We start from the raw sequence: 12,701 nt of genomic DNA, 5'->3' as shown, positions 1-12,701 counted from the left end.
TTTGTTACCATGATTTGTCTCTTTTTAATCGATTTACGAGATTTGAACATCGGAAACTATTGTTGCCATAATTTTACCCTTTTTATTTAAGTTTTTGCTTTTTTTCAAAACAATTAACTTTTGGTCTGAATGAATTCATCATGTATACGAACAGTTCCTTAAATAAAGATTGATCAAATATCAATTGCAAATGCAACAAAAACTGAAAGGTACTGTAAATATATTATAAACAAAGGTCCTATGTATTCTTCTCATGTATATTGTGATACAGACCGAGCGAGGGCTTAACAGCCAGCCAAGGTCGTTAAACACCACCCCAGTAATAAGTATATTGTGTGTTCAATTCTTGTTTTTGTCTATTGACTAAACCCTATTCCCATGAACTGTGCAAAACAGGGAATTTCAACGAATAATTTAAAAGAACGGGTCCACAAATTGCCCTGAAAAACCAAGAAAACTTTAACATCATTATAAAAGAACATATTTATATTTTCGTAAATTGTTTTGTTATAAATTAGGCCGTTAGTTTTCTCAATTGAATTGTTTCATATTTTTCATGTCGGGGCCTTTTATAGCCGACTATACGATATGGGTTTTTTTTCATTGTTGAAGGCCGTATAGTTGCCCATAATTGCTTACATCTACTTCATTTGAACTTTGGTGGATAGTTGTCTCATTGGCAATCATACCGCATCTCCTTATTTTTATATATTCCTGACTTACACAAAATAAGTTATTTTGGTACAATTATTCAGTATTATAAATAATGAGAATTTAAAAAAAGTATTTTTCGGTCATTTATGAGTATTTTTTTTTCATTTTTCAAATGAATGTAGGTCTAAATTTATATAAAAAATCATACACGCTGACTAGATTTTGGGATAAACTGCCTTGTTTTCAATTTTTTAGAAAAAAAAGCTCTGCAAAAAAATCTTTAGAGTTTTGATAAGGCATTAATGGAAATTTTGACTTGAAAGGAAGGTAAATTATTATTGCCGCAAGTATCCAGATACCAAGTCTTTTATTTTCAGTTGATTGGATAGTCACCACAATTTGTTGCCCTCGAGATTATCATTTACATGAAGTGGTTTCAATTAAAACATATGGATTGTATGTACATCAGGCAAAACCTTTATAAAAAAATGTCAAAGAATGGCACATTTATTGCTGTTTCTCCTCTTAAAAATCACTACAAATTTTATCGTTCGTTGCTCTACAAGTCTTTACAATAATACCAATTTTAAAACATGACAACCATAGGGGATAGTCGTAATCTTTGCAGGAAAGCTTGACAAAGTTAGCATTTTAGATTTTTGCTTGTACAAATTTTCTGTTTTCGTGTATACTGCACATAGAACTGGGAGTCTATGCGAGTAATTCACTTCCAAACTAACTAATAGATAGATAAACCAAAAATATATTTTTTTATTAAAAATACATGGACAACATGTGCCTAATTTCACATTTAATTTGAATACTAAAAATGATCAAGACTGAACATTCAACTGAAATTTAGTAAAAAACATTCCTTCGCCACAATTCCTATAGATATGACGACTAGTTTGGCTATAGACGTTTACAAAATATAGAACTGAAGATTACCAAAGGACTTATGATACTATATTTGTTCACGTAATAGTGCTTTGTCTTGGTAGATCTTAATCAAAGGATATTATGAAAAATATTATCACAAAATAACATTTCCCCTGAAAACGCAACATTTTGGCGCATTAAAATGAGCAGCTGACAATCACAAACATTTTTTTTATATCGAAGAAAGAACTACCCTTTATAGGTCATATCGATCGTAAATATGATATTTTCAGTTGCAACAATTTTAAAACATTGAAATTTATTGTTTTGCATTAAGTAACAATATATGATGATAGCATAACAAGAACATAATTTGTCAATGCATTTTGGAACTAAAAAGAGGTCTAAATGACACTTCTTCTTTAGTAGTATTGAAAAATAATCACAATAACTAAAAAATGAGTCTATCTTCTGTAAATTGTCGTCCTCAAATAACGACAATTTTCCCGTATGTTCAGCAAGTTTTCCCAGTATGTCTTCTATTTGCGGTTTAACTTTCTCTTCGGCAGCATAAAGGTCCTGAAGTATTAGTTGTTCTAAGCTGTCAAGGTGATCGTTAATTTTATTACGCAAATGTTTTATCTCGTCGTAAACTTTATGTGCTTGTTTCTTGATTTCTGCAAGATTTTGATTCCGATCTTTAACCACTCTCTCGACATTTGTTTTGATCAGATTTTGATCAAGACTTTCTAGAAAGGCTGAATTCTTTGCCGTTTGTATGACATTCACCAATGATAATATCCCAACAAGAAGTCTGGTTTGACTTAATACACACAGTGGACAACGTATACTTTCATGTTGCGGACAATAAATCTGGAATTTTCTGTCATGCTGTGAATAGTATAGTGATATATTGGCTATCGACGAAGGTAGTTGTTTATAGTTGTCCACAGATATAACTCCATGGCTACGTAAAGCCTTTGATGCACTGTGATACTTCATACATTGGGAATATAGTCCTACGTCACATTCAGGGCACCAGTAGACCGCATTTGTTGTTGAGTGCTGTGATTCACATACACCACATAAAACTGTGCTGGATGATGCCATATGACTTTTCGCTCTAGGGAAAATAAGAACACAAATTAAACTGTCTATTTTTGGGGCTTTTTTTTTTTTAAAATGGCTGTAGTTCGGTGTTACCAGGTATATTCCGTAATTCTAGCTTTCTCAAGCAGTGTTATTGGCTACATGAAATTGATTACTATCCTTTTGGGGACAAAGTAGTGCTAAAACAAAGAGATAATTCAAATCAAACTGTGTAAATATCATTTAGGCATCTGAGGGGAGTGTAAAACATTTGGCCAAAATTATTTCAGTAAGTATATGAAACCTCTGCTCTCCAAATGTTTTTAATAAGAACACATTGATTGTATAGTACACATATGATTCTATTAAACAGATTTTGATATCCGACTTCATCCTTTCAACATATTTAGTGTGGCAATGTTTACCGATACCCTTTCAAAAACAAGAATTTTCGCCCATGATATCTTGTAATTCTCTTATCTTTTTAGAATCAATTTCTTTGCACTGGAAACTTTTTAATGACCTTGTACCATCTGCCAGTGGGTCTATTTTAACACAAAACGAAAAGCAAAATAGTGGTGAGGTGTTTTTCAACCTCCAGGTTACTACATTAAAAAGAAATAAAATAAAAAACTAGCAAGATTGCTTTAATTTTCTATCATATTTAATTTTCTATATAGATATATAAGAATAAAACGGCGAAAGAAGAGGGTTTATTTAATACTACGTACCTTTTTGGCCCTTTGAATTCGAAAATGAATAAAATTATTAAACTGTCGCCAGTCGACTTTTTCCGTTTATTGTTTCGAAAGAATCTCCTCTTTTTAGTCGTGATGGTGTTTATTGTAAAATCTATGTGTAATGTACAAACTAAATTTAATGACAGTATCCTGCTCTGATTTAGTCAATTTCAATTACTTTTTATTCATTATAAAAACTCCTGTAAAATATCTCAAACAGCCATCAAAACCTGGGATATGTAATTTAGGTCCAAAAAGTAAATGTGTGTTCGGACACGATGTGTATTAAAAAAAGAGCAAGAAGATACCAAGGGGGCAATTGAAATTCACAAGTCCGATAAAAACAACACAATGATCGAAACGTAGAACGCTAATGACATGAACGTGTAGTCATCTTCGTTATTATTTCTCTAAAAAAGAATTATTTTCATTTAAAACAATCAACCCTTTCAGCTCTCGAGATTCTGAGAAAAACGTGTACGTCTTCTGATGTACTTCCGACAAAAAAAGTGATCAAAATCACTAATGGGAAATTTTGCGTGATTAATTGCAATCATATTTTAGTCTTCCATTGAGGTATGTTTGTCGACAAAAAAACTTTATATACACTATTGCATTAAGTTTAGAAAGATAGTAGTTGTATTGGTAGAATTAGTTTAATATGTAGGAATTCAGCGGGTCACTCAATTAAAAATGCTCTTTCCCCAACAACAAAAAAATACATTTCCTATATTCAAATAATATAAAAATAAGGAGATATGGTATAATTGCCAATGAGACAACTATCTATCAAAGTTCAAATAAAGTGGATGTAAGCAATTATAAGCAACCGTACGGCCTTCAACATACCGTATAATCGGCTATAAAAGGCCCCGACATGAAAAATATGAAACAATTTAATTGAAAAACCAACGGCCTAATTTATAACAAAACAATTAAAATCGTCGTGTGAATCTTATAGTGTTGTACATTGTATGTCCACTTTTGATAATCAAAGAGCTGAAAGCTCTGAGGAAAAATGACGCCACTGTCTCTAATATTGTGATATTTTTTATGCAAGTCTTGATTTTCACATACCGTAATAAGTTTAACATTGCAACATGTCTCGTAAGCATATAATTGATATACTTGAAGCAAATTATATTTCTGTATATTTAGACAATAGTATAATATTGTTTTACTAGTTTTATTTCACCTTGAAGATTAGGGGACGACCATTTGATATTCTGGGGGGGGGGGGGGGGCAGGAGGATTTGTTGTGGATCGGTTATTTATTTTTGTAAACTAAGAGGACAGATTATCTATTTTCTGCACTATTGAAGCAAGATTTTTCATTTTCATTAAAGCAAGGGACTGATTATTTATTTTCACAACTATATTTATAATATTCGAAAACATACAATTTTTAAATTATTTGTTTATTATAAATAATTCATGTATAGTCAAGTCATTATGTACCATGCATTTAATCAGAATTAATTATTATCCTCTGCAGAAATGAATCTTTTTATATCCCCCAATGCATATACATGTATTGCATACATACACAGTATTAAAGTTTGGTTGAAAAGTAAGGCTCTTCTAAAAGAATTGGCAAACGTGTTTTGCCGAGCGGAGCGAGGCAAAATTTTTTTTGAAGGGTTTTTGAACCGCTGAAGGCCCAAGAAGCTATAGAACAAATGATGCAAAATCATGCCTTCTGGGTGTTCCCCAGACCCTTTCTTAAACTGAAAATGCAAGTTCTGTTTTAATAATTTTATGACAATATTTTGGTCTCAAAGCAAAATCACGTTATAGATTCAGTGTAAGACTTAAGTTTCTAGGAACAACATCAAAAGACAAATATGCATGATATTAAAAGCAAAAATGTAATTCACATAGTTAAGTCTGTGGCTGCTGTGTTTTTTTAAACTCATGATCAAGTTAATAATAAAATTACTAAATTACAAAATGAATGCAACACTAACAGAATACAGAAGGGCAATCAATGAACAAAAGACAAATAAATAAGAAATATTGATCCCGAAAAATCAGGGGCTACGTCTGAGGGAGAACAGAACTTGCTTCTTGCAAGGCACTCACGGTGAACACAATTTGATATGGAGACAAGCGTTTGGTTTTGAAATTTCCTACATGAGGCATTTGTCTCAATGTAGTTACGGCCCTGATTTAATAAAAGTGAGGTAAGTGTTCCTGAGACAATTAACCTCAAGTTAAATGAAACCAATTTTCTGACATTTCAAGTATATTTAAATAATATTTATACTTTTATTATTAAAAGATATGGGAAGTGTTTCCCGATTTTTTTTTTTTGGAAAAAAAAGATTAATTTATGAAGAATCTGGTGCCATCTCATACTTTCGATTAGACCTGCTGAGTTATTTATTTTCAATACATTGCAAGTCAGGTCATTTATTTTCAAACTACCACAGAACAAACCATTTATTTTTGTGATTATCAAGGCTGAGTTATTTATTTTCAAAATCCTCCTGCCCCCCCCCCCCCCCAGAATATCAAATGGTCGTCCCCTTAGATAAATAGGGATACTCCTTCGATTTTTTATTTCATGTCAGTCAGGTCGCTTTATATGAAACTTGAAACCACTTCTCTGCCATATTGTTATTTTATAACAACTCTGCCCTTGACCATGTTGACCCATGTAATTGATATTCATTCTTTAACCATATATCATAGTCAGTTAGTTTTTGATTTTGCACCCCCACACCACCTGTCATGTCTTTCAGGTCAAATGTCTGTCTCCATTTAAGTTAATGACATTGAACAATCATGGTATTAAACACAATTTCAATAGTGATAATGCTGTTCTCGTGGGTCACCATATATTCAACTTGGGTAGCATTCCAGTTATTGAAATTTGTGTCAGATTAGAATAATGATCTAGATCTTTAGGAATGGATCTTATAATTTTATATGGAGATATAGTACGGGACCCCTACACGGTAACAAAAAAAAAACAAGCTTGAAAGGATACAGCGGCAAAATCTATCACCAGAGATTACAAGTCAAAAGAGGATGGACGGGATACGTCTCTAAAATGCTTGCTGAACTGGAACTACAGCAAGATCTCCAGACAAGACGAACAAAGCGTTGAAGCCGGAAGTTAATATTTATGTAAAAAGTAGTTGAGGGGCTGATTCCCACTATTGAACCATACTGTCATTCTATAATATCATTGCGTAAGTATTTTTGTATTGGCCTTGTTATTGGTCCATGTCTTGGGTGTATTGGTCTGAGGCGAAGCGGAAGGCCAATACTGCTGGCCGAGGACCAACAATAAGGCCAATACAGAAATGCATGTAATAGTATCTTTATTAATTAACTACAGTGTTACAATATGTTTTTTATTTCATTTCACAAGAGATAAACATTTTTACCTTGAAGTGGAACTATCCAAATCTCAGTTTCCTTGTACAAGATGCAATATCTAATGATTCGGTGCCGTTTGACTGCTGGCCGAGAACCAATAATAAGGCCTATACAGAAATACACGTAATAGTATCTTTATTAATTAACTTACAATATTTTTTTTATTTCATTTCAGAAGAGATAAACATTTTTACCTTGAAGTGGAACTATCCAAATCTCAGTTTCTTTTTATAAGATGCAATATCTAATGATTCGGTGCCGTTTGAAGTATCTTCAGCCTTTTCTCATCTGATGATTTTTTCTACCCTTTCCAGTCACTATAAAGTGTTACAACTTTGATTTAGACACAACACATAAATAGTAATTGGAAAGGTACTGTCATTGCATGTGTAATGCAAATATATTTTAAAAAAAATAATGTAAGAGTTGAAATTGATACAACTATCCATAAGCCAATTGACCAAAGAACGAAGATTTGCACAATTACAGAATGCATATGCCTGGTTCGGGTTTAAAAATAAACGACCGTTTAAATACAAAACATGAGAAGCGACAGTAAACAGTAAAAATCGATTTGTACCATCGACATGATGAAATTATGAGGTCGTCAAGAAATGAACTTTGTGATAATTTACTCGATCCCCAAACCTGAAATAATCCCATCGTCTACTTTCAAAATGCTTTTTAAATGAATGGGACCGTCTTTAACCTAAAATATATGCCATACTGAACGTTTCAGCTTGTTTATGGTGAGTAAACCTGCGTCTTACAAACAACTGTTTACTTTCAGTTAGCCTGGGATCCTGGCTCACTGCTTGACAGTACGAAGACGAAGTATTAGATTGGGTCAGGATGCCAGGCCAACTTTCAGTTTGAGTTTATCGTGACTTACGATCTAAAAACTAGAGACGTTCCGAAATCCTGTTTTGTATACAAAGATACATACGCACCGCGTGGGTATAACCGTATTACTAATTTTCGATTTTTAAAATCTTCGTAAATCTGGATAAAGACCAGTTTCTATCCAATGGATATCAAAATGATTCCGATTTTCACTTTTTTTAATGATTGTAAAGTTGAAATGGCATGAAAGGCCGACATTATTTAGGAGAACTATTTTGTCTAGCAATTGCTGATCATTGGAGGGTAAAAAGTCCAACACCATAACAAAACGGATCTATTTATCATGTAATACATACCGATTGTTTACGATTGTAAGACATGTGCATAAAAGTGAAAGCTCGAATAAATATGAAAAATATAACAAAGGGATAGCTCCAAATACCATTTAATAACAAAAAACATATGGACAGGTCAAGATATCTTTTTGGTAAATAAAATAAAGTATGTAAACTGGTTCCCGTCCGACTTTGTTCGAGTGTAGCGTAATACAAGCAGATTCCAGTTAGTATGTAAAATAGTAAATATGAAACCGAGTGCGGTAGACGGAGGCAATAATCGACTTCCGTAAGTTCTGGTCAATGGTATCGGAAACATGCCGCTGATAGCGTCATTTTCCAAAAATGAAGATATCTATATTTTTGATATCCAAGTACAATGGTCTATCTCCCTATACAACCATAATACAAAATTTCTTCACCGTGCAAGTTTTTGTCAGAACTACTCTGTTCTATCTCCACATTCTCATTGGCTTATTCGTCTAGTTAGTTCAGAGAAAAATATCTTTATATTGTTGTATCTCCACTTTTTTCCGCGTATTTTTGCTTTAAAATAGTTATAAAAATTATCTTAGTAGTACTGTGCTTAAATTGTTTGCTTGGTTAAAACTCAATCTATGAGCAATTCCTAGCAAATTCAGCAGTCCGGAATAGGGGATATTACACAGTTAAAAATCCATGGTCTATCTGATATAAAAAAATAGGGATAAATTTCTAAAACAACATTGTTTGTAGTGAAATGTTCTATCTCCAGAAAAGGAAATGCTTTATTTATCTATGTTGCTTGTCTATTCAAAAATACAATTGAACAAAGAGTTACTCTTCGTGTACGTAAATTCGATTCCTATATATAACTTTTTATGTCTCAATCAAATATTTAAGATATTGCGTTTTTAAACTTTAATTCAAATGTTTACCACTATTACCAAATGGGAACTACATCATTATTAGATTCACACGACGTTAATTGTCAGTCTTTATTCAACTCATTGTTTGTGATTGCCTCGTTGATATCATGTTTCATACTTTTTTAATCTATACGTTCTCGTGTATATTTAACAAACATATGTATGGTTCTATTAATTTACTCTGTTACAGTGAATAACATGAAAGCAGTTAGTGTGGGAAGTTTGTCATCAGACAAGAAAAGTAATCCACAGTAGTTATGTTTGCAAGTGCATGGACACTACCATGTTTTTAGCTAAACTTTAGAATTTATGTGTTCATAATTTTATTATTATACTCAAGTGTCCTATTCCTTCGTATAAAACGACCCCAGACTTCTTAAATTATTTTTCCATGATCCCTTTTTACTTTCAATGATTTTCATTTTTCTTGAATTAGAGAACTTAGACTAGTCTTTCGCGATGAAGTTTAATCCAAAAGGTTCTCTTCAGCAATGAAGCTCGTTCATGTTTTGTTTTCACTCCTCTAAAACATTGAAAATTGAGTTATCAAAAAATTGTCCAAACTCTCTTTTACGTTTAAAATATCAGAAGTGGTGTTTCAGATTTTTCTGTTGTCTTGAGCGCAGAATCCAACCAACAGCTGTAAATACCTAAACTGGCTCCCTATAGTAGTGACAACTTTTTTACCCTGCTTTCCAAATCAGTCATGTACAATTTTGATTTTCTTGTTCAAGTTAGTTGTCATCCTGTTGGTAGATGCACTGTGCAGGATTTTTATTTTGTGTTTTGGTTTACAAGATCGGCAAAGGGGGATGTAAAGTGGCATATAAGATTGTAGGCATTCCAATTTAGGCTCCATTTTGTCTCTGATTGTTTGTTGATCATGACAGTTGTCAATCATACTGGTATTGTATCAGTACTCTTACCTAATAACAAGAGTGCACATGCTGAAATGTCTCGCCTGCTTTACTGAACATTGTTTTTATGTTGAAAGTCTTAAAGATAAAGGTATTACTAAAAGCATTACAGAAACTTAACATTTTTAAAAATCTATGACAATGAGGTCAATGTCAGATAAAACAGACATATACACCTTACAATTTTTTCATACAACAAATATAGTTGACCTTTTGCATATGCTAATTGAAAAACAGACCAAAACACAAAAACTTTAACATTGACCATTGAACCATAAAAATTAGGTCAAGGTCAGATGATAACTTCCAGACAGACATGTACACCTTACAATCATTCCATACACCAAAAATAGTTGACCTATTGCTTATAGTACTTGAAAAACAGACAAAAACACAAAAACTTAACATTGACCAATGAACCATGAAAATGAGGTCAAGGTCAGATGATACCTGCCAGACAGACATGTACACCTTACAATCTTTCCATACACCAAATATAGTCGACCTATTGCTTATAGTACTTGAAAAACAGACAAAAACACAAAAACTTAACATTGACCAATGAACCATGAAAATGAGGTCAAGGTCAGATGATACCTGCAAGACAGACTTGTACACCTTACAACCATTCCATAAGCCAAATATAGTTGACCTATTGCTTAAAGTACATGAAAAACAGACCAAAACACAAAAACTTAACATTGACTAATGAACCATGAAAATGAGGTCAAGGTCAGATGAAACCTGCCAGACTGACATGTACCATTACAATCATTCCATACACCAAATATAGTTGACCTACTGCTTATAGTATTTGAGAAACGAACCTTATCACGTAACTTTAACCTTGATCACTGATCCATGAAATGAGGTCAAAGTCAGGTGAACTCTGTCTGACAGACATGTAGACTTTGCAAGGAACCCATATACCAATTATAGTTATCCTATTACTCATAAGTGAGAAATTCACATGACAAAAAAGCTCAAATTTTTTTTCAAACAGTCGCTGAACCATGAAAATGAGGTCAAGGACAATGGACATATGAAAAAGTATGGATTTTAACCAATTAAACATATTTTGAAATCAAATGGACTATACTAGCTATTAGATGTCTTATAGTGATATGTGGTTGTTCATATTTGGTAAATACCTTGTGCAGTATTTCATTGTATGATTTTAACATTTTTTTACAAGAAAATAAGCCAACAACTGCAATGCAAGGTTCCAAACCGTTAAACAACCAAGATTACCTCAACATATAAATCTCAATATCCTGATAAAAGAATGAACTTAAATGCAAGAAATGGCAAAGGGATCATGAAGTTCATGACTGAATCTGTTACTTGAGTAAGGACTAATACTTGATGTGTAACATGTTGATACAACACAAACGTCCCTGTCCAAAGCCAATAAGATGTGCACAGGTGCAACAGTTTTTTTAACAAGACCAAACACTAACTCGATAATGACCCCATACATTTAAACACTGCATACAATCAATTAGCTTCATATCTTGAGGAATATCTAAAGAAAAGTGAAAGCAAATATACATATGTATTTCCATCAAATTTTCCTAGTCCAACAGGTACAATTTTATCAAAAGTAGGTCAAACTAAATAAAGCCTATCGTTCCATGAAAAGAATATTATCAGAAACGAAATGCTAACTATATCTGTAATAACCTACAATACACTGATAAACCCAAAATTAGCTAAATGTCTACAGAAGGCCTCACAATCATTGGACTTTTGGATGATGGAATGATGTACATGGATGACATTACGTATTCCAGTTACATAGTGACAGGTAATATTTAATGTTTTAAATTACTCTTAAATTTCAAATGAATTATTTGATAAAGGACAATCTAGAAGAAAACACTCAATACAGGAACATAAAATAATTGTTTGTTTTCATACTTACATACTTTATCATTTTGGAAATGTCAACTTTAATAGTACACTTTTCTGTTTTTGTACAAAATTATGATAGTGACTGGACAGTATATGATGCCATTCTGCCTTTGCAGTCACATAAAATATTTACCAAAATTGCAGTTGGAAACATCTATCCTAATGTAAAGTGGAACATTTTCGTGAGGGGTTAATTTTTGTAATTATTGCAAAGGAAATAAAACCTTTCCCAAGACTTAGTAGGTGTTTACCTGGCTATTCAATTTTTTTGCAAATGGAACTGTCCTATTGAATAATAAAAATTTAAACTCGCAAAAAATGAACCTCATGCAGTAATTGGTCAATTGGTAAAAATAATAATCAAACAAATAGACCAAGACTTAAGCAGTGTTATATAGTTGATAACATTAGTGTCAGTTGGTCTGGTGGAAAGTTGTCTCATTGGCAAGCATACTACATCTCCTTGTGTCTCTCCCTGTACTGAATGGATGAAAGGGTACTATTGTAACAGTTGAATAACCGGATAAAGTGATATTAATTCTTAAATTGCACCCAATTGTGTCCATATAACAGAACTATAAACAACTGACATACAAGTGGGAGGTTTAGCCCATAATTTTCTTTGGAAAATGCCTGTACCAAGTCAGGAATATGACAGACGTTTTCTACTCGTTCTGTTGGTTTATAATGTTTGCTTTTGTCAGTTTTTAAGGACATCCCCTTTTTGAACTTACTTTGGAGTTTGTATTTTTTTAATACTTTTTGCAAATTGAACACCATTTGATTTATAAACAATACTTATGGTCTAAAACTTTATCTGAATCTTTTGTTCAATTTCTTTTACAAAAAGTTTAATGCAGAATTGAGCAAAGGAATTATTTGTAAAAAAATATTAGGACTAAATTGTTTACTTATTCAATGGGAGATAACTCATTTCTAAATATTTAGAAATTGAAACATTTTTACAATTTTCCCCAAAAAGTATGTTCTAGATGAAGGTTTTAATTTTAGTCATAAAAGATCTGAAATCATAGC

The sequence above is a fragment of the Mytilus californianus genome, unplaced genomic scaffold, assembly GCF_021869535.1.
Source record: "Mytilus californianus isolate M0D057914Y unplaced genomic scaffold, xbMytCali1.0.p SCAF_3, whole genome shotgun sequence".
Taxonomy (NCBI): Eukaryota; Metazoa; Mollusca; class Bivalvia; order Mytilida; family Mytilidae; genus Mytilus; species Mytilus californianus.
This window is presented reverse-complemented; position numbering follows the sequence as displayed.